Source organism: Taudactylus pleione, unplaced genomic scaffold, assembly GCF_031769625.1.
Source record: "Taudactylus pleione unplaced genomic scaffold, aTauple2 ptg000041l, whole genome shotgun sequence".
Taxonomy (NCBI): domain Eukaryota; kingdom Metazoa; phylum Chordata; class Amphibia; order Anura; family Myobatrachidae; genus Taudactylus; species Taudactylus pleione.
In genome coordinates this window covers 67670226-67693248 of record NW_028284443.1, presented here as the reverse complement: position 1 = coordinate 67693248, position 23023 = coordinate 67670226, and the positions used below count along the sequence as shown (strand labels likewise).

At 43.1% G+C, this 23023-nt stretch overlaps 1 long non-coding RNA gene across 1 annotated transcript; it reads right to left on the bottom strand.

The window, feature by feature from the left end:
• Nucleotides 1-11235: 11235 nt before the first annotated feature.
• On the bottom strand, nucleotides 11236-22766 carry LOC148538235 (uncharacterized). Its single transcript, XR_015872557.1, has 3 exons — nucleotides 22691-22766; nucleotides 21740-21850; nucleotides 11236-11289 (listed from the first exon to the last, which is right to left on the bottom strand). It is a non-coding gene; the product is annotated as an uncharacterized LOC148538235 (long non-coding RNA).
• Nucleotides 22767-23023: the final 257 nt, after the last annotated feature.

Sequence of the window (23023 nt, the reverse complement as noted above, 5' to 3'; positions counted from 1 at the left end):
AATCAGATTCTAGCTATTATCTTCTGAAAGGTATTAGATAAATGATAAGTAGAATCTGATTGGCTGCTGTGGGTAACATCTCCATTTCTAAAAACCTGCACTTTAGTAAATATACTCCTTAAAGTGGGTACACACCAGACAGATATATCTGCTGATGATGGCCGTTCATACACACTGAATGACCATCATCTGCATGCTGCAGCGGGACGGGACGGACTGGGGATGGTTAGGGAGTGTGGCCTAATCGTGGAAGGCATGGCCACGCCCCCTTTGGAGAAAAAAACATTTGTGACTCGGCGTCGCTCGGGCTGCTGCTTTAGCAGACTCAGACAGTCTCCCAGTGCAGCCCAGCAAACAGCAACATGTGCTGGGCTGCTGTGGATGGGGAGCTGTGCCGGAGCCGGGTAAGTAGTACCCACTCGTGGCTCCCCCCCCTCTCTGCACCCCTGTGTACGGGCAATCGGTTGATCGCCTGTACACACTTGCCGATGGACAGATATGTGCAGCACAGCCAATGCGATATGTCTGTGAATGACGTTGTTCAGAGACATATCGTCTGTACACACTGGCCGACAGGGGCACAATATTTTGGCCAATCAATTGATCTGCCAATATATCGGCCAGTGTGTACCCAGCCTTAGGGGTCTATTTACTAAGCAGTGTTAGGAGACATAATGAAAAGTGATAAGGTGCCAGCCAATCAGCTCCTAACTGTCATTTTTCAAACACAGCCTGTGAGATGACAGTTGGGAGCTGATTGGCTGGCACCTTATAACTTTCTTTTCACTTTTCACTCTGTCTCCTAACACTGCTTAGTAAATAGACCCCTTAGTCTTATGTGTTTGACAAGACTTCCTGCATCAGTGTGACAGGAGCCTTATACCACTACTCTGTGCTCTCTTGACTTTCTCAGCCAGTGTCCTGTTTGTCTCTATACCACTGCTCACATTATAACACTGCCTTTTGTCATGTGCAGCTCTGTCCTCACTTACAATAACACAAGTGGACAGGTCACTGGCTCCCACAAGACCGGTACACTGCTGCTGTGACCATTCTGATGATCTGATGGGCTAATAGACACGGTACACCTAGACAGTGAGAGATAAATATTAAATACCATAAAGTTATCAGACACTAGCTAAACATACTGTTTATTTAGCCTTAGAATTATAATGCTTTGTTTTTTTAATTATGCTTTATTGGAGGTTGACAATACTTGACAGTTGTGGATGTGGAAATAAGAGTGCAGAGTTGGTGAGTAACAATATACTGTAAGAGTAGGTAGTGTAGATAGGTAAGGAGCATACTACTTGTGCGGAGGGTAATACATTCTAGATTTCATATGTTGTTAGGTATGTAAAGGTGCCAAGCTTTTAGCACCAGCTTTCACTTGGATGTGCAGTAAGTATAACAGCCCATTTCATGCAGAACCCCGTCATGTCTGATCAGCAGCTGCTTATATCCACCGAGTGTATGATTATGTAATAGTGTAACGTAGTCTCCTTTAGGAATATTTCCACAGACTGCCTTGCTCGTGGCTTCTGGTCAGTGATTCACAGGACTATAATGTACTTGTCTTGTAGATGAGAACTCTCCCTCACTTCTTCCTCTCTCCAGCTCTTCTTTGTGTGCACTTCTGCCTTCTGCTTTGCCATGTATTTCCTTTTATATTGCTTCTGAGAAATGTAACATAAATATGGAAAAAATAAATATAAAAGTAATTCAAATACATTATAACTTAATGGTGACTATTTTTCTGTACTCTACTTAAAGAGAACACACCATACCTATAGGACTTATTATCTATTATCAATTAACACCTTAAACACATTAATATTGGTGATCTGACAAATCTATGGGCCTGATGCTGAGTTTGGTGCCATGTTGATGTCACAAGCAGTTCAGCAATTTATTCTCTTCTGTGCATGCATCTAGGTCACACTGTGTATGTGCGGAATCAGTATGATTTACTGCCAGCCGCATGGCCGGCGGTTCAAATCCCGACAGCGGATGCCCGGCAGTGAAGATCCCAACAGGTAAGTTTTTTTTCTATTTACTAACCTAACCTCCCCCCCTAACCCTAACCCTCCCTTAGGGGTGCCTAACCCTAACCTCCCCCCAAGTGCCTAACCCTAATCCCCCACTAAGTGCCTAAACCTAACCCCCCCTTCCTCGCAGCCTAACCCCAAATTTCCCAGGGGTTGCCTAACCATAACCTCCCCCCGGGGTTACCTAACTCTAACCCCCCCTTCCCTAGCCTAACCCTAACCTCCCGGGGGGCTGCCTAACCTTAAGTTCCCCCTGGGAGCCCCAAACCCAACCCTCCCCCCCACGGCTATCAACGATCGGTGCCCGGCTTATCTTCGACCGGAAAGCCAGGTGTCGGGTCTGATGACAAGCACCTGTCAATAGACACTTGCCGGTATTAGACAGTCGGGATGCTGATGATCAGCATTTAGACTGCCGGTATCCCGACTGCATACCGTATGTGCCCAGAGTCTGTGGATGCACGGTCTCAGAGATTGCTTGAAACTGAGTTGGGTATTCCTGGGTGGTGATTGGGAGGTGACTGGGAGGTGGCTAAGCAAACACACAGAGATGGTCTATGTTATGGGGGTATCGCAGGCGTGTCACTGAAGTGGTTGTGAACTCAGATGCATAATCGTTTACATTGGAGGCCATACTCTGATGGAGAGTCTGCACCTAGTACAGGGCCTCTGCAAGTTTGAATAGAGTGACCAATATGCCTCAAGTGGTATTTGAGCGCCTAAAGATGCTTAAAGTTGCCAATCAGATACATGGCTGTACAGCAGGGAAGAGATGTAGCTGTATTTGCATATAGTCACATACGCAATACTGCCTAAAGAGCCCACAATCAGGCCCAATATGTTTATATTTAGAATCATTGCCATAATGCCCATTTACTGATGTAAACGTTTTTCTACCTTGACAAAACTTTACATGTTACCTATAATATTGTATTGGAATTTCAATGCAATAAACTGTAGAGTATTTTTCTGATATCAGCCATTTAGAGGGGTGCACTGCTAAGAGGGGATCTTAGAAGCGCCCCCACATCAGACACAACTAAATATCAAATGTAGTGTTATAAATACATTGATTTTTTTTTTTTAATAATAGTGGCTTATGATTATATTTACTAAAGTGCGAGTTTTTAGAAGTGGAGATGTTGCCCCTAGCAACCAATCAGATTCTATTTATAATTTATCTAGCACCTTCTAGAATATAATAAGTAGAATCTGATTTGTTGTTATGGGCAACATCTCCACTTCTAAAAACCCGCACATTGGTAAATATACCCCCTAGTGTTCGATTATAATAATAATTAAAACACTAAGGCCGGGATGTAGTAAACATGAAAAATCCGTAAAAAAAAGCTGTACCGCTTTCCATAAATGTACTAAGCACGCTTCGTCCCAATAGGGTAACGCCACCTTCAAGAGAAAAGGGGCTGCTGTGACAGAGGCTGGTGTTGCTGAGAAACATATATTCTTAAGGTGTATTTTTATTGCATACACACAAAACTGGATTTTATTACTGGAATTGGAATATATATATATATATTATATATATATATATATATATATATATATATATATAGTCCAACATGCACCAGTTCGATACTGCCCCTAACATTTATTTTTATTTCCCTTTAATTTAACCCCACATGCTTGACATGCCTCCACCCTGGCACACTACGGGGAAGGGTGCTGTACAACGCACATGCTCCGAGATCCCTGCACACACGCTACACCTCTGGGGACACCACCAGTAATACCATAACACGGAAGGCAGGCTCAATGTCTGTGCCCACAATTGCAGAGGGCTCTATCAAATGTCATTGATCCTTATTTGAGGGTCAGAAAAAAATGCTGAGCAGGTCCAATCAGGGCACTGCATGTGCTTATATGAGCTTTGGCACTCAGTCCTCTCAGGATTACCTCTCTGACAATGGGGGGGCCCTTTCACGATTTTGCTATGGGGCCCACAAAGTTCTAGTAATGTCCCTGCTGTCATTCTGATTTAATGCTCCCAATGTGAATGGCAATGCAGTCCCAGGTTACTCTTTCACAAAGTGCTGCTGCTACAGTAAATGATGAATACATCATTGAGCTGGCAATATAATATAAAGGGTATAGTAACACAGAGAGCTCACAATCTAATATTAATAGTCAATAATGTATAAAAGGTTTGCACAACCCCAGCAGTGCATTAGACTTGTCATTATATATCTGTCATTCTTATGCTGTTGTAGAGAATTGGAAGCTGCTAGGCAGCATCTTGAACTGAGATTGACAGATCATAAACTGTTTCTGCATCAACCTAGCAGTGGTTACTTATGAAACTCTATCCCACCTATGCTTTCTTATCCAAGCTGTTATCATTCAGAATGAAACCTTAATTATGAATGATAAAATATCAATAATTGTCACTTTTATTTTTTTCTTAAATTGTAAAATTTGTATGCTCACTTCATTCTATTTTTGTGTCATTTTTTTTTTAAATCTTGTTTATAGTAGAGATGTGTGCCGACCCCCGTGTTTTGGTTTTGGTTTTGGATCTGGATCTCCTCTGGTTTTGGATCTGAATCTGGTTTTGGATTTTTTTTCCTTGGTGTTTTGTTTTTAGGTTTTGGTTTTGGTTTTGGATCTGTATTTTTTCCAAAAAAATTATATAAACAGCTAAAACCACATAATTTTGGCCAGTTTTTGTTCCTACAGTATTATTAACCTTAATAACAATCATTTTCAGGCATTTTTATCCACCTCACAGCTCACAATATTGATTTCACTATTTTTCACCAATACAGGACAAAGGCTGCAGCGAGCTGGCTGGCTAAAGTAAGTAACAGAGCAGTAGCACAAACGCACGGCAGTTTAAAAAAATATAGGACATCTATGGAACATTGCCACACAGCAGTGGCAGACAGAATGGCAGTTAAATAAACTATAAGACTGTCAGTCGGCAATGCCAGAAATTGTGCCAAATGTAAAGGAAAGAGGTGCAAGATGGAATTGTCCCTCCCACCCACTATTATGTGGGATATTAAAAGGGACATGCACAGTTTAACAAACCAAGCACTTTAGCCAGTAGGACTGACACTTTCGTGGCTGAACTCCTTGGTTTGTTTGGGCCCCCACAAACCATTTTTTGGAAGGACTACCTTCAATTATTAAGGAGGAGGTTGATGATGAGGGTGTTGGTGGTGGAGATTGCATGTGCTGGTCCAAACTTCTGGTAGCTGATACTGGACTGCTTGTTATTATTTTACAAATTATAATTTTGCTAAACAAATTGCATGAACTCGCTGCAAATGACGTAACAGGGAGGAGGTGCCTAGATGGCTAACGTCCTTCCTCTGCTAACTTTGGCTTTACAAATGGAACAGATGCTTTCACAACTGTTATCAGAATTTAGATTAAAATAATTCCACACGTGAGAAGTGGATTTTTTTGTCTTTTGCCCCGGCATGACAACAATGGGATTTGGCTTTTTCAATCCATGGGCAACAGCTGTTGCCTTACTTACACAAAGGACATCCTCGGCATCAACATCCTCATCACCAACATCTTCATCATCAACATCCTCATCATCCTTAGCACCTTCAACTACCAAAATATCCTCCTCCTCCATGGGCAATTCCACAGAAGCATCCTCACTGACTACATCTGCAAGATGTTGACTGCCCTTCCCCACATTTACAGAGGGTACACAAATGTTGGAACTTGGAGGATCCTCCAGTACACTAGTATTTAGGTCTGGCTCACACATGGCAACCGCGGACACACTTGCACTCTCCTCGGGGATTTGTGATTTCGATTTCTCAGGGCACACAGTTGTTTTTTCTGAAGGGCTATCAGAATTGGAACCAGCAGTCTTCATAAAGAAAGGCCAAGGCCTTATACTTTCCTTGCCACTTCATGTAGTGAATGGCATATTGCCAATTATTGTTTATCTAAAGGCAAATATCCTTACAATTTTTTTTTCTTAACTTAAGTAAAAGCAGCTTTACCATATCCATGGTGTGACTTAAGCCCAGGGGCATGGGCCTTCATAGAGGATGAGGAAGTTGATGGCCTTGCACTGCTGGCGGCAGCTTCAACATGTGGTTCTTGGCCTTGCTCTCCTGTCATGTGACAGCCCTCCATATTTTCTGCGGTCTTGAAGCAGTGTCACAAGCACCAATAGTGTAGCCAAGGTGCGGTTACAAAATTCACACACGTGCAGTTGTGCGCAGACAGAAAAAAAATTTACAAAAAAATACACTATGCTTTTTTTTTTTTGCCGGTCCACAACTTGGGCCCAGAGCACAGGTTGATGACAACTGGAGTCAGGCAGCACTAGGTTGCATTGCCAACTTGCTAGATCTTGTGCGGCTAAGCCTAACACGCACAGACACACAGACAATTATTTGAAAAAAAAGACAATATGTTTTTTTTTTTCTTCCAGCTCCAGAACTTGGGCCCAGTGCACAGATTGATGATGACTGGAGTCGGGCAGCACTAGGTCGTGTTTCCAACTTGCTAGATCTTGTGTAGTTAAGCCTAACACGCACACAGACAAATATATATTAAACAAAAAATATGCATTTTTATTTTTGGGGGGGTCCAGATCTTGGGCCCAGATGGACGCAGCAGACAGCACAGCAGACAGCACCAGCCCAAATGGATCAGCAACAGCCCAGATGGACACAGCAGACAGCACAACAACACCAGCCCAGAATGGATCAGCACCAGCGCAGGACACAGCAGACAGAACAGGACACAGCAGACAGAACAGCACATCACCTCTCCCTAGCCCTACACTACCCACCCTCCCTGTTCAGTCTCCACAGCCGGAGTGAAATGGCGCCCGCTGCGTCCCTTATATATAGAGACGAAAGCTCGCGAGCTGCAAGATTTCGTCTCTATGGTTTTGCCTCGATTTGAGAGATCCAAGTAAGGTGGGAACATCCGAGCTGGCTTGGATCCGACTCGGATCTACAAAATTCGGGTGGGCTCAGATCTCTGAAAACCGAACCCGCTCATCTCTAGTTTATAGCACAATTATCGCTTTAAGTTAATAATCATTACATCTAATAGCAGATTTTTTGCCTTGCAAATTTCGCGGATACAAATAACACCCACTGTGAGAACCACTGTGTTATAATATTTGATGGAGGCTTAACTACTGCTCCCATTTACATCACCCAGGTATTGATTCAAAATAAATATTTCTGGAAAAAATGTCAGGTTTAGCCTATCAAGGAGTATACAAATATAGGACCTGATTCACTACAGATCGCTAATGCGCAGGTCTGCTGCGAAAATATGCTAAAGTCTGCAATCGCAAAGCCAGCATAGAGACACCCACTACCGCTATCTCACATCAGTAATACCTTGCAATTCTTATACATCGGAAACATAGAGTAACATCAGCCCCTCACCCACAATTACAGTAGCCCTGACCTTACTCAGAAATTGCTAACCTCGTCGCACGCAGTGAGTACACAAGCTGTGTATGCCATCACAGTGGCTAATTTATGCACGCCCATGTACCGGCATTCAAACAGACAAGCGCACCTGCGTTTCTCCGGCCACTCCCCTGCACCACCCCCAAACGCTGATGTCCCGTCCCTTGATCTGCAATGGCTTTTTATCTGTGGAGGTGATCGCAGTGTGATGACAATGTCACCTCACACACACGTACTGCGGTGCATGCACAGTACACACCATCAGCCGATCTGCGTACGCTGTTGCAGTTGCAATCCGTAATGATTCAGGCCCATAGTGCAGTGAAAATTGCATAAGGCTATGTTGAACGGTGATTGAATGATCCATGATGGTGAAAACTGGACCTGCTATGGGGCTGGTGCAAGTGTTGATGGTGCACCGATGATGGCATCTAAAGAATCACTGGCAGTATTACAGTGTGCAGAGACGCTGAAAGTGGGCATCTCAATCCTAGCACATTTAGATGCAGGCTACTACACAAGGGGAAGGCTGATACTAGCATTTGCATATTGTCACAGCCGCGACTCCAGCAACAGACCCAAGATCAGATGCAGCAGTGTCCACCTCTAAATCAGGACCAATATATGTCTGTTTTTGGAGTTATGCATAATATATATTAGCAGGAGGAGATGTATCAAACCTTTTAAAGAGTACAAGTGAAGAAGTTGACCATGGCAACCAATCAGCTTCTAGCTATCATTTATCAAGTACATTCTATAAAATGATAGGTAGAAGCTGATTGGTTGCTATGGGTACCTTTTACACCTGTCCCGTTTAGAAGTTGTATTACATCGCCTCCAATGTACTGTAAAGGTACAAAACACTGTGCAGTCTAACCCTGATTTTCCCCAACCACAAACTTATCATTCAAGAGCTGTAAAGAAAGGACATACAGTTGCAAGGTAAGAAAAACTTCTTGAAATGTGTCTTACATGGAGTAACACTTATCTTCAGATATATTAACTAAAAACTAAAATTTAGCAGAACATAATTGATCATGTTGTTTGCAGCAGTCACCTATAAACTAGACTTACTGTAAAGTTGCACCATGGGTGTAGCTATGATGGGTGCAGGGTGTGCAGTGCACACAGACTCTCACTGTACACCCTGTACCCATATATTCTGCTTAACTCTCCACAGTCTGGCACTGGCACTGCAAAAATCACCGGGAAAATGGTGTGCCCTCCATTTTCCAGAGATTTGCATATGCGCTGTAGAGAAATCACTGGCAACATTGTGCGGACACCATGTTACTGGAGACCAGCAAATGCGTAGTATACTCTGGCAACTCTGCCAGCAAGAGAGGTGGGGCCAGTATGGAGACTGCACACGGGCCCTCTACTCTCCGCCCCCTGGGTTGCATATAAGTTAGCATAAGTACAACTGAAAGACCGATATGGAAATGGAAGTGTGCAGACACATCTTTATTCATAGACAATTGGAGTATATTTACATTCAACTCTAAATCAGGCTCTATATTTCTGCTTCATATGTTTTTGTGTGAAGTAGTGCCTAGGGGGCGGTGCAGAATGCCTGCTACGGTGCAGGTGTAGTTGGGCACTTACCACTCGCTTTCACCTTCAGGACGAACATGGATGGTAAGGCTGACCTCCTGCTCATGGACCCTGCAAGAAAAACATGCACTGAACCAGGATGACTTCCACTGGGATCAGTGGATGGTCTTCACTGGCACTGTTGGCCTCAGACTGGTTACACCTATATGCAATGCACAATGTTGCAACCCGGATGAAAATGCCCAAAGAGGAAAGGGGAAGGGATAATGCACAAACACAAATTATGCACACAACATGAATTGCGTTTACCAATTTTACCATCGTCACCTTGATAAACATCTGGTCCCAGTCTCTGCTCCTATAATACACTATGCCACATCCACCCACCCAGCTGTACTAGAGTGACTCGATTTCAGTGGTGTGTACCACCCACCACCTAGCTACTTCTTAGCCCCTCAGGTCCTAGCCCTGGTTGACCTGGGGGGACAGCAACAAAACAATCTGGGTGTAGTGCACTTCCTATTGCTGTCTCTAACTTCCCCACACTTTGCAGTAGATACATACAGTACAATTCAGATGATACACACAAACACAATATACTGCAGATTATATACACAACACAATACAATGTAGATGATATACACAAAACACAATGTAAATGATCCAGGGCCTAATGCCTTTGGTGTTCTGGTGTAATGCCACCTTCCACGGGGCTAATACTATAGGGCCTAGTGCCCTTGGGGCTCGGCCTAGTGCTACTTAATGTGGGGCTGAACAATGACTATAGGGTCTAGTGCCCTTGGAGCTCAGCCTAGTGCCACCTAATGTGGGTGCTGATGATGCCTAGAGGGCCTAGTGCCTTTGGGGCTCGGCCTAGTGCCGCCTAACTGGGCTGTTACCTGAGCCTTATGTCTGTTGTGCCTAGCGCCCCCTACGATGCCATGGTCTATTTCCTGTCTGTACCCACAGGCCTATTTCCCAAACTCTGGTGGCCCAGGGGATAAAAGAAAAGACTTACCACTCCTGTCTTATTATTTTCTAGGTAAATAAAATTAATTTCACATAAATTCCTTTAGCTAGCTGTTAATAGCTATACCAATAACTTGCTATGTCACTTTGTAACATGAGTTACCATGGAATGACCAACCTGGGGAGCATGCTCAGCTACCCCAGGGCTTCAGGTGTTTTTTTCCAACCCCACTACCAGCGGGCACTGTCTCTTTAATCTTCTGGCTATCTGCAGTCTGCTTTAGCTCTTTTGCAAAGGCCGCCATTAGTGCAGGACTTCTGCCATCTATTCTGCTGCTTTTGGTCTCTTCTTTCCTTAAGGGCTCTTCTCTGCCCTCACTGCGCCATCAGACTGAGCTCCAGTACCTCACTCTGGCTGTTATAAGCAAGTGCAAGGAGCAGGTTTGTGACGTGGCTCATCACAGCCATTCTTGATTGGCTGCCAGTCCGCAAGCCAGAATCGGCCGGTGCGAAACCCAAAATGCTGTGTGTGGATTGGCAGGGCCTTAATCCCTGTGGATGGAGGCACACTACCATTCTCTACGTGGGGCAATGGCTGCAGGTAACTAACTCCCTGTCCCCATGTCTGCCACCATGTTCTGCTGGGAGGGCTGACAGAGGCTGGATCTCCGAGGATCCAGTACTGCCGCCATGCCCAAGGGTCACGCTGGGTCCCACTGCATCAGGGTCTTAAACCCTCTGGATCCCGGGCCGCCATTCTGCTTGGGGCTCCCGGGTGTCTCAACTGTGTGAGGGGTCGGTGGTGGCTGGATACCCTCAAATCCAGGTCCCCCCACTACATGTTTGCCCTTTTAATAGTTTTACTGTATATGTAAGAGAAATCATACATAACTGTCTTGTGGAGCTCTTCATAAAGCATCTTTCTCAGCCCATCAAATAAATATGTGCCCTGGATTAAAGTTAATATAATGTTTATTCAAGTACATTTTGTGTGCAATAAAAATTTCTAACCAGTGACACATTCAGATGCATAACTGTAACAAGAAGGAATGTGAGTATATTCCCACTGCATTCAATAGTAGTCACAAAATCTGATTTATTTTATTTATGTAATTTGCTACAGAAAGTCTTGTAGCTATTAAATAAAAACTGCTTGCAATTCAATATAAAAATAAATTTGCTTAATGTTAAATATATTTATGTTTAAAATGATGCTGATCTATAAAATAGATAACTTACTTTGATGTGAAAATAAGATGGCAGCAAGTTTTAAATCTCCATCTCTTGGGACCCTGCATGAAAGAACCATGTACTTTTTAATGTAAGTAAAAATCAATTATTTGTCAGTAAATTTGTCCTTTTTCAACAGTCTTGACTGAATTTACATGTGGTACATTCATGAAGTCTGAGAGGATTGTAATTCACATAACTACATCATTTGTGGTTTGTTTTAATATAACTATTGAAGTAAAACTACAAATAAAACAAAAAATTATAAACTTATTTACCATTAAATAAGGTTCGTTGCAGAATGTGTTTGTGTGTTTGCTTGTGTTTATGTGCGTGCGCATATTTGTACAAAGAACGTTGTGGTGCCTTGTTGGTTGCATGTTTGCTTCATGTTTAATATTAATTTTAAAATTAAATAAAAAGTACATTTGTCATATATTAGAGAGTATATAGCTAACTTGTGGAAGGTGTGAGCAGGGCCGTTTCTAGGGGCGGGCTGTTCCGCCTCCCCTGCTGCGCGCCATACAGTGATGGCGTCATGTCGCACACGCACTCTCTCTGAGATCGGAGGACCAATGTGCTGCACAGATAGGATTGGGACTGGGGGCACACGGAGCAGCACTGGAGGAGGAAAAGCCGAGCTGCAGAAAAGCAAGCAGCAGCAGCAGCAGGAGGATTTTCACTGTTTGCACTGGGAGCAAGATTGTCTAGAAACAGCCATGGGTGTGGGTCTGTGAGAGCTATTTAAACAAGTGCTGGGCCACATGGTATTCTTTAGGGCTGCATTTAAGCCATCTAACAATAATACATTTAACAACACACACATCTCTATTATTTGTACTTCCTCCCTCTCCCCTTTGCACATATTTCTGACCCAAATATAAAAATATGTTTTATAAAACACACAAAAAAAACACAGAATGGCCTAATCACTGAGCACAGAATGCCCGCACATGCCACTTATACCTCCCACTGGCACAAAATGCCCGCACATGCCACTTATACCTCCCACTGGCACAAAATGCCCGCACATGCCACTTATACCTCCCACTTGCACAAAATGACCGCACATACCACTTATACCTCCCACCTGCACAAAATGCCAACGTGCCCTCAGATCCTGCAAGTACTCCAAAATTCCCTTAAGACTTCCCACGTCAATGACAAACCCCATATGCCACTCATGCTACTCATATCCCTAATTAACTAATAGACACGTACTGACAATTAATTACCACTAATTAATGCCACCCTTGCCAAAATGTGCACTTAACTTATCAGTCTGGCAGGGAGATCACATTGTGTTGACTGCACTGCACTGTAATCCCTTCTCATGCTCTGATCTGTAGTCCAGCTGCCTCCCCCTCCTCATGTGTGTGCAGAGAGCAGACACACGATGCAGAAGTGGTTGCTGAGAACACATGACCCTGAGCTTCACTCGGTTTCACCATCAATGGTTCTCCCATCAATGGTTGATGATTAAGACATCAATGGTTTGACTCCACACATGTGCAGACCGAGGCTGTCCATACACAGATTGTGGCCAACATTAATCATTGGGACTCTGCCACTGATATTCAACATCGGTGGCCTCCCAATAATGGTAAAACTAGCTACCATTACCATCAGACCATTAATTGTTGCTAATCATCATTGGTCAATGGGCAGCTCTACTGTTCCCTCAGCTTTGATTTATTCAATAGCAATCAGATGGGAGATGCAGATGACAGCTTGTTGGACCACTGGAAGTCCACGTGCCATATGCTTACCATCAATGTTTTAATGGAAATAAACACTGTTGTTATCTGTGACTTTTTAATAACTAATATCTTTATCTTCATTAATATACTGTATCTCTTTAAGGTCTATGTACTTACTGAAATCAGTTGGAATCATGGGCCTGATTCAGAGCCACTCGTAAGCGGCCGCTCGTTCGCTCCGAGCGATGTTTGCCCAACTGCGCATGCGTACGGATCGTTATATGCATGCGCAAACCAGTCAGTGAGGTCGAAATTCATGTGCTCGCAAAATAGCGAATGCCTGATAATTTGAGTGACAGAAAGAGGCGTATGTGGGTGGTAACGGGGGAAGGTGCTTGAAAACGGGGAGTGGAGATCCGAACGCAGGTGTGCTTAAAGGTCAAAACGGGCGTTTTATGGGTGTGCATAATTAAAACAGCAGCGTCATTGACCACGTCACTGGGTTATTTTATAGTCAGAACTGCTCGCAAAATTGTGGTAGGAAAAACCAACCCCAAGAATAGCGAGCAGTTCATACGCTGGTCGATGTACTCAATTAATCTAATAAATAGCGGACATGACGTAGGATGCGAGCGGCCAGGGGGCGTATTTTAAAAAAAAACGACTGCAAGTTTGGTACGCTGTTTCAGACCTAGAGGCGTGAACAGACCACAAAGAGCGAACGGTTGATTTGAATAGCCACCCCTATTTTCTGGACGAGCGAGCGCTAATTGCGTCCGGCTCTGAATCAGGCCCTATGTCTCTTCTTTGTTATTTGGGTACAGGTACATCATTTACACTGACTGCTCACTGCTGTCTCAAATGATGACCAAAACGTTCCACTTACACCTGGTAAGTTCCCATAAAGGCACTGTGTTCATACCATTTGAAAATCAGTAGACTTTCTTGTGTAAAGCAAAATCTCTTTTTTACATTTGGGTGTAGAACCAGTTGTATTATTGCACATAGGCGGCATTCGCCAGAGAATCCCTGCTAATCCAACTATCAGAAGGAACAGAATGTTGCTAATTCCAAAGGTGTTCCCTTCCCACAAAACAATCTATGTTCATACCCATAAAAATATCATACAAAAATAGTCACATTTAAAAATGCATTTACTCTGTTTACCCACATATAGGGTTCTCAATTACTTCAATAGATGTGGTTCAATAGTTTCCATTATGTTTATTTCTCATTTTAATTTGCATTGTAATTCTGTTGTAATACTTTGCTGTGTCAAATGTTTCAAAACTACAAGAGTCTGGGACCTTGACAATTCTAAATTATTATTAATAATAATAATAATAATAATAATAATAATAATAATAATAATCATATTGTTATTATTATTATAATCAATATATTCATAGCAGAAGGACAACTTTTATGAGTGACTTATTTCAATGATGCCGTTGTCTGAGCAGGAAACATCATATACTAAATTAAAGGTCTTGGTCCATAGATTTGCAGAAAAATATTGGCGTTGTAATTGGTTGCTTTGTTTTCCGGAATTATGTGGCAAAACGTCCACCCGCCATTTATAATGCGCCACCATTGTGCTCTGGAAAATGTGACAGTTGGTGAACGCCCCCTGTGCACCTGCTGGGTGACCTGAAACATGTGATCTACTGATTGGTCTGGAAACTGTGACAGTCACTGAACTCTCCCTGTGCACCTGCTGGGTGACCTGGCAGCTGTGACAGTTATTTGCAGCCACATATATCAGCGCGTTTTGCAGGGATCTCAATCACCAACTGCTGTGTTATTTCATTATCACTTCTCCACACTTTGTTTACACCAAACATGCCTAAAGGCCGGTCTCGAGGACACCGATGTGGCAGAACCCTAATAGGTCGCCCAGAGTCCGCAGTTCAAAAATCTTACAGTCAAGAATATTATCGTCACAACAATGTATAACAAGGACAATTGATAAAAGGTTTGCATTGCATTGGACATAACATATTTGCCACAATACTACTCTTTGGGTCCTATGAATGTGCATTGTGTGAACTGTAGTGCCCTACACTTCTTTGTAGAGGAGATTAAAGCCATTTTTCAGACTGCTGTCACAATGTGGTTGTTCCACCATATTAAGCAGAACTCTTTATCACAAATACAATCAAATTACAACTCATTATCTCCATAATATCCTCAGTAACATCCATAATATACTCCATAATTAAGGTGGTTACTGTCGGGATTCCCTAGTTATTATGATTACTATTATTATTATTATTATTCCACACTGCTATACTTTTCTTTCTAGTATGTGAGGTCTACTAAATATGATTAACTTTACAGCAGTGGCTCCCAAACTTTCTTGAATCATGGCACCAGAGTATCAACATTTTTTCATGGCACCCCTAGGCCAAAAGTTTTTAATTGAGAAAATCATCAAAAATTATTAAATTCAGTAAATTGTGCTTCTTTGTCATCCTTCGGGTCAGTTATGTGGTGCTGGACAGAGTTGCACTTATGTTTATAGTATACATTTATTTTCTGATTGGCAGTCATCAGCATTGGTTTTCCCTATTACATTGACCATACATAATTTGACATGGTCCTGGACCGGCATGTCATGGCACCCCTGTAAGTGATTTTTTAATGCTCTGTGACTAGTTTTACACTGCTAAGCATACATTTGCATTTATTTTGAGATATCAGCTTATGGATAATTGCAGATGGGAAAAGGTCTAAGCATTTCTGTTTTACAATCTGGTCCGTTGATGCAACGGTCCATGCACTTAAAATGCTAAAACCTGATTTTATGTTCTACATTCTGTCAAATGGTTTCCGGTCACTGATGGAATGTATGCCAGGGTGTATTCCAAGTTCATTCTTAATTATCAGAGTAATACCAGTACACAGTGGAAAAAATTACCAACTAATAACAGAATTTTATTAAAAATGCAATAGAATTATAAAAATTCAAATATACAGTATAGTGACAAATTCTATAAAAATGAATATATGTATCAAGAATTCCAAGGGCTTGAAATATTTTACTTTGTTAAGTCACATAATATTCAACTTCCAGGTGACTTAAAGGCAAGCAAACATTGTAACAAAGCAATGAGGAAGGCAAGTCAGATGCTTGGTTGCATAGGGAGAGGAATCAGTAGCAGAAAGAAAGAAGTGATAATACCACTGTATAGGTCATTGGTACGTCCTCATTTCAAATACTGTGTTCAGTTCTGGAGGCCATATCTCCAGAAGGATATTAATACATTAGAGACTGTACAGAGAAGGGCAACTAAAATGGTGCAAAGTCTACACCACAAAACTCCACCACTGAACTCTCCCTGTGCACCTGCTGGGTGACCTGGCAGCTGTGACAGTTATTTGCAGCCACATATATCAGCGCGTTTTGCAGGGATCTCAATCACCAACTGCTGTGTTATTTCATTATCACTTCTCCACACTTTGTTTACACCAAACATGCCTAAAGGCCGGTCTCGAGGACACCGATGTGGCAGAACCCTAATAGGTCGCCCAGAGTCCGCAGTTCAAAAATCTTACAGTCAAGAATATTATCGTCACAACAATGTATAACAAGGACAATTGATAAAAGGTTTGCATTGCATTGGACATAACATATTTGCCACAATACTACTCTTTGGGTCCTATGAATGTGCATTGTGTGAACTGTAGTGCCCTACACTTCTTTGTAGAGGAGATTAAAGCCATTTTTCAGACTGCTGTCACAATGTGGTTGTTCCACCATATTAAGCAGAACTCTTTATCACAAATACAATCAAATTACAACTCATTATCTCCATAATATCCTCAGTAACATCCATAATATACTCCATAATTAAGGTGGTTACTGTCGGGATTCCCTAGTTATTATGATTACTATTATTATTATTATTATTCCACACTGCTATACTTTTCTTTCTAGTATGTGAGGTCTACTAAATATGATTAACTTTACAGCAGTGGCTCCCAAACTTTCTTGAATCATGGCACCAGAGTATCAACATTTTTTCATGGCACCCCTAGGCCAAAAGTTTTTAATTGAGAAAATCATCAAAAATTATTAAATTCAGTAAATTGTGCTTCTTTGTCATCATTCGGGTCAGTTATGTGGTGCTGGACAGAGTTGCACTTATGTTTATAGTATACATTTATTTTCTGATTGGCAGTCATCAGCATTGGTTTTCCCTATTACATTGACCATACATAATTTGACATGGTCCTGGACCGGCATGTCATGGCACCCCTGTAAGTGCCCCGCGGCCAGAGCCGTAAATACACTTTTTGGTGCCCTGTGCCAGAGAGAGCATTGGCGCCCCATCATTTTCTAAAAAAATATTAAGCTAAAAGTAAGAATGATAATAAACAGGAAAATTGACAGACCCAAACAGTGCCCCCTGCCCATTGGTGCCTTGTGCCATGGCACTGGTCGCGCCGCCCTAGTTACAGCCCTGCCCGCGACATCCAGTTCAGGAACCACTGCTTTACAGGATTCACTTATAATGCTATAGAGAATAACAGTGTCCCTTTGCGATTGATATCTGTTCCATACCTTTGGGATCTATTTACTAACAGTGTCCCTGCCCAGTGGTGCCCTGTGCCATGGCACTGGTCGCGCCACCCTAGTTACAGCCCTGCCCATGACATCCAGTTCGGGAACCACTGCTTTACAGGATTCACTTATAATGCTATAGAGAATAACAGTGTCCCTTTGCGATTGATATCTGTTCCATACCTTTGGAATCTATTTACTAAGCCTTGGATAGAGATGAAGTGAACGGAGATAAAGTACCAACCAACCAGCTGTAATTTTTTCAAACACAGCCTGTGACATGATAGTTAGGAGCTGATTGGCTGGTACTTTATCTCCATCCAAGGCTTAGTAAATAGACCCCTTTATATCACATAACTGATTTTTTAATGCTCTGTGACTAGTTTTACACTGCTAAGCATACATTTGCATTTATTTTGAGATATCAGCTTATGGATAATTGCAGATGGGAAAAGGTCTAAGCATTTCTGTTTTACAATCTGGTCCGTTGATGCAACGGTCCATGCACTTAAAATGCTAAAACCTGATTTTATGTTCTACATTCTGTCAAATGGTTTCCGGTCACTGATGGAATGTATGCCAGGGTGTATTCCAAGTTCATTCTTAATTATCAGAGTAATACCAGTACACAGTGGAAAAAATTACCAACTAATAACAGAATTTTATTAAAAATGCAATAGAATTATAAAAATTCAAATATACAGTATAGTGACAAATTCTATAAAAATGAATATATGTATCAAGAATTCCAAGGGCTTGAAATATTTTACTTTGTTAAGTCACATAATATTCAACTTCCAGGTGACTTAAAGGCAAGCAAACATTGTAACAAAGCAATGAGGAAGGCAAGTCAGATGCTTGGTTGCATAGGGAGAGGAATCAGTAGCAGAAAGAAAGAAGTGATAATACCACTGTATAGGTCATTGGTACGTCCTCATTTCAAATACTGTGTTCAGTTCTGGAGGCCATATCTCCAGAAGGATATTAATACATTAGAGACTGTACAGAGAAGGGCAACTAAAATGGTGCAAAGTCTACACCACAAAACGTACCAGAAAGACTAAAAGATCTTAATATGTATAGTTTGGAGCAGAGAAGGCAAAGGGGGGACATGATAGAAACGTTCAAATATATAAAGGTAAAGGAAGGAGACATTCTTCAAAGAAAGAGAAGTATTAGAACAAGAGGACATGTTCTGAAACTAGAGGGTGGTAGGTTCAGGGGAAATTTGATTCTTGATAGGGATAATGATAAAAGTGCTATCACAGCCATAACTGTGGAGGACACATCATATGAACTAAAGGTATGTTGTCTACAACCGCCTTACCACTTTTCTTTCCTCCCACTCCCTCCTTGACCCTTTTCAGTCTGGCTTCCGTTCTCTTCACTCCACTGAAACTGCCCTCACAAAAGTCAGCAATGACCTCCTTGCTGCCAAATCCCAAGGCCACTACTCTCTTCTCATTCTCCTTGATCTCTCTGCTGCTTTTGACACTGTGGACCACCCTCTCCTGCTGAATATCCTTCACTCCCTTGGTCTACGTGAAACTGCCCTCTCCTGGCTGTCATCCTACCTCTCTGACCGATCTTTTTCAGTTTCCTCTCATGACTCCTCTTCCCCTCCACAGCCTCTTACAGTAGGTGTTCCCCAAGGTTCTGTTCTTGGTCCTCTCCTATTCTCCCTCTATACTTCCTCTCTAGGTGAACTCATCAGCTCTTTTGACCTCCATTATCATCTCTATGCTGATGATACTCAAATCTACCTTTCCTCCCCTGATCTCTCCCCCTCTCTTCTGACTCGTATCTCCAACTGTCTCTCTGCTGTCTCTTCCTGGATGTCCCAGCGATTTCTTAAACTTAATATGTCTAAGACAGAGCTAATCATCTTCCCACTCTCCCACATCACCTCACTTCCCACTATTTCTTTATCAATTGATGGAATAACTATCTCATCTAGTCCCAAGGTGCGCTGTCTTGGAGTTATCCTGGACTCATCCCTCTCCTTCAAACCACATATCCAGAACCTTTCACAGTCCTGTCGTTTCCATCTCAAAAATATTTCTAAGATCAGACCCTATCTCACCCAGGATGCTACTAAAACCCTCATACACTCACTGGTCATCTCCAGATTGGACTATTGTAACCTCCTCCTATCTGGCCTCCCCAAATCCCATCTCTCTCCTCTCCAGTCTGTCCTCAATGCTGCTGCACGGCTTATCTTCCTCTCCAAGCATTCTGTATCTGCCTCCCCTCTCCTACAAGCCCTACACTGGCTCCCCTTCCCTTTCAGAGTCCAATTTAAGGTTCTCACGCTCGCTCACAAAGCCCTCACCCAATCTTCTCCCATATACATCTCTGATCTCATCTCCCTTCACGCTCCTCTCCGCCCTCTTCGCTCAACTAATGCACGCCGCCTTTCATGCCAGCTGATTACTTCCTCCCACTCCCGCCTCCAAGATTTTGCCCGCACTGCTCCCCACCTCTGGAACTCTCTCCCACTCCGCATCAGACTCTCCACCTGTTTGCAATCCTTCAAACGGGCTCTCAAGACCCACTACTTCATCAAAGCCTTCCAGCTATCATTCTAACTCCTTGCTACATGCTCATTCGTCCCCATCTACCCCATCTGTGTCAACCCAGTTTGTCTTCCCCCACCTTTTTAGAATGTAAGCTCTCACGAGCAGGGCCATCTACCCTCTTGTGCTTCTCCTTACTATAGTGTAATTTACTTCTTACTCACCACTAGGGCACCTAACACTTGGTTGCTTATGCTCTGTTGCTTATCTGGGTGATATGGTCACTAATGTAGCAATATATATTATCCATGTCCTGTATTGTATTGTTCTGTAAGTCACTTGTATACAATTTGTTTTTGTACTTTGTAAGGCGCTGCGGAACACTTGTGGCGCCATATAAATAAATGCTAATAATAATAATAATAATATGTTGTTTTTTCACATTAACATTGTTAAAATGTATTGTTCTAATTGTTAGATTAGTATTTATTGTGAGCAGGGGTGTAAAAAGTGATGTTTACATCCTCGGAATGGGAAAATAATTAGATGATGCCACGACTGTGACAACTTGCATTTTCTATTCCCTATAAAAGACCAAATTGAGTTGAGTTGAATTTTATGTGATTTAACACAGTTTTGTATTTCACATCCTTGGAATCCTGGATACAAATATTCTTTAGTTAATAATGGTGACTATTTGTATGAATATTTAAAATTCTATTGTGTTTTTAATAAATGATGTGTTATTAATTGGTCATTTATATTTCTGGGTATTGTTATTACTCTGCTGCTTGCGACTGATCTCTTAGCAGTTTTTAATTTTCTTATAGGTGATTAATATTGAGGAATTGGCTTTTTCCTCCTAAATGGCAGCAGAAGGATCATGTCTATCAACTTGCATATTTCATTTTTGGGGGTTTTCAATAGTACTTAATTTGTTTGTAACATGATGTATTAAAGCTGTTCTGATATTTTGGAATGGACAAGTGCCCTATTAATACATTTTATGGCCCAAATGTAATAAAATCCAAGGACCTGATTCAGAGGTGTATTCAGGGGCCTGGCATGGGCCCGTGTCAGCTGCTGTGGGTAAAAATGTCCCCATTTTCAGGAGGAAGTGGTGCCATGCATAGTATTTTTTTATTTTTTTATGAGGGAGGCATGACCATGCCTCCCAAATTTGCTAACACCCCTCTAGCACCTGGGCCTTGTTAGCCCTCAATGGCCCTGGGTGTACGCACTGCTGATTTCAGATGTAGTGGAGAGATGTTGTTTGCTACTGCACATGCATCAAAGTGTGGAAAATGTAGTGGCCATTACTGGGCGGTGACAGGGAGGGGTCTTAGGCTAACAGACTAAGACTCTTAGCACACGCACAGAGATGGTACATCTTATGGGCGTGTTACTTGTTGTGGGTAAAAGTAGTTGCATGCACAGATACTCGACCACTCACATAGGAGGCCATACATGGATGGAGAAACCACACCATAGGTGTAATATTTGTTAGTGCGACCTACGGTGGCGGCCAGGGGCAGATTGGAATGGCAAAACAGCCATGGAAATTTCTGGAAGCAGCCCTTATTGGGGGCGGGTCTGTTAAGGAGGTGGGTCTGATGAGGGGGCTTGGTCTGTGGAGGAGGACAGGATACTCCATCCTCCACACTCTTTTTGGGGACTTCCATCCCTCTGCATTAGGTACAGGCCAGTCAGTTTGGAAGTCTTTTCTTACCTATATGGTGGTTTCTCTGCAACAGGGAACCTCTGAAGAATTTGAGCCTCACTGGGCAGCATCTTTAGCCGGTATTCACTATTCATGTAGATCACACTGTCTGGAAGATGCCTGTTTACATAAAAATATAACCAATGTCATCATAACCAGATAATGTATAGAAACAGAAGTTTTTGTGCAGGGCAAAATGTGAATTTACCTGATCAAACAATTTATGTGTCTCTACAGGCCCCCATGCTACTCCAGACCACCTTACATCTCTCCATCCCCAGGCCCCCCTGTGGTTCTCTAGGCCCCTTGTGGTTCTCCAGGCACCATTTCTCTCCATCTCCAAGCCCCTTTGTCTCTCTCCAGGACCCCATATGTCTCTCCAGGACCTCCTGCATCTCTCCAGGCCCCCCTACATCTCTCCAGGCCCACCTGTAGCTCAGACTCATTCCTCCAGCCCCAGTGTCTCAGCCTCATTCCTCAGACTGAGTGTCTCAGCACCAGTCCCCCATACCCATAGTGTCTCTCAGCCCCATTCCCTCAGCCCCAGTGTGTGCCTCTCAGCCCCATTCACTAGCCCCACTGTGTGTCTCAGCCCCAGTGTGTGTCAGCCTAATTCCCCCCAGCCCCAGAGTGTATCTCAACTCCATTCCCCAGCCCGTGTGTGTCAGTCTCATTCCCACCAGCCCCAGTGTGTGTATCAGCCCAAATGTGTGTCAGCCTCATTCCCACGAGCCCCAGTGTGTGTCTCAACACCAGTGTATGTCATCGTCATTACCCCTAGCCCCAGTGTGTGTCTCATCCCCATTCCCCAGCCCCAGTGTGTGTCTCAGCCTCTGGGTATCTTAGTGTGTGTCAGCCTCATTCCCACCAGCCCTAGTGTGTGTCAGCCTCATTAGCCCCAGAGTGTGTCTCAACCTTGCCCCCCCATCCCCATGTGCAACCACCACCGCTGCCACTTACTTGCAGCTCCTCTGTTTGGCTGCCCGCTGCTTGTCTCGGCATCACCATGCAGGCTGCTGTCCTAGAGGTGGGGTTCGGGCCGGGCTGCAGAGGGGCTGGAGGTGGAGTCATTAGTGGTGACTGACAGGCTCTGCAAAGGCTTGTGGGAGGAGCTGTTGCGGCTGGGCATGCGCAGCGGATCCCCGTCAGCCTTTTTTTTTACCAGTGGCATTTGTGCATGAGCAAAAGCTGTAGAGATGCAGCTGAGCTCTGATCGTGGGCTGGGTGGCCGTCGCCCACTGTAGGAACTGGTCCAGCGGAAACTGACCCGGTGTCCCGGCAGCCCTAGCTGCC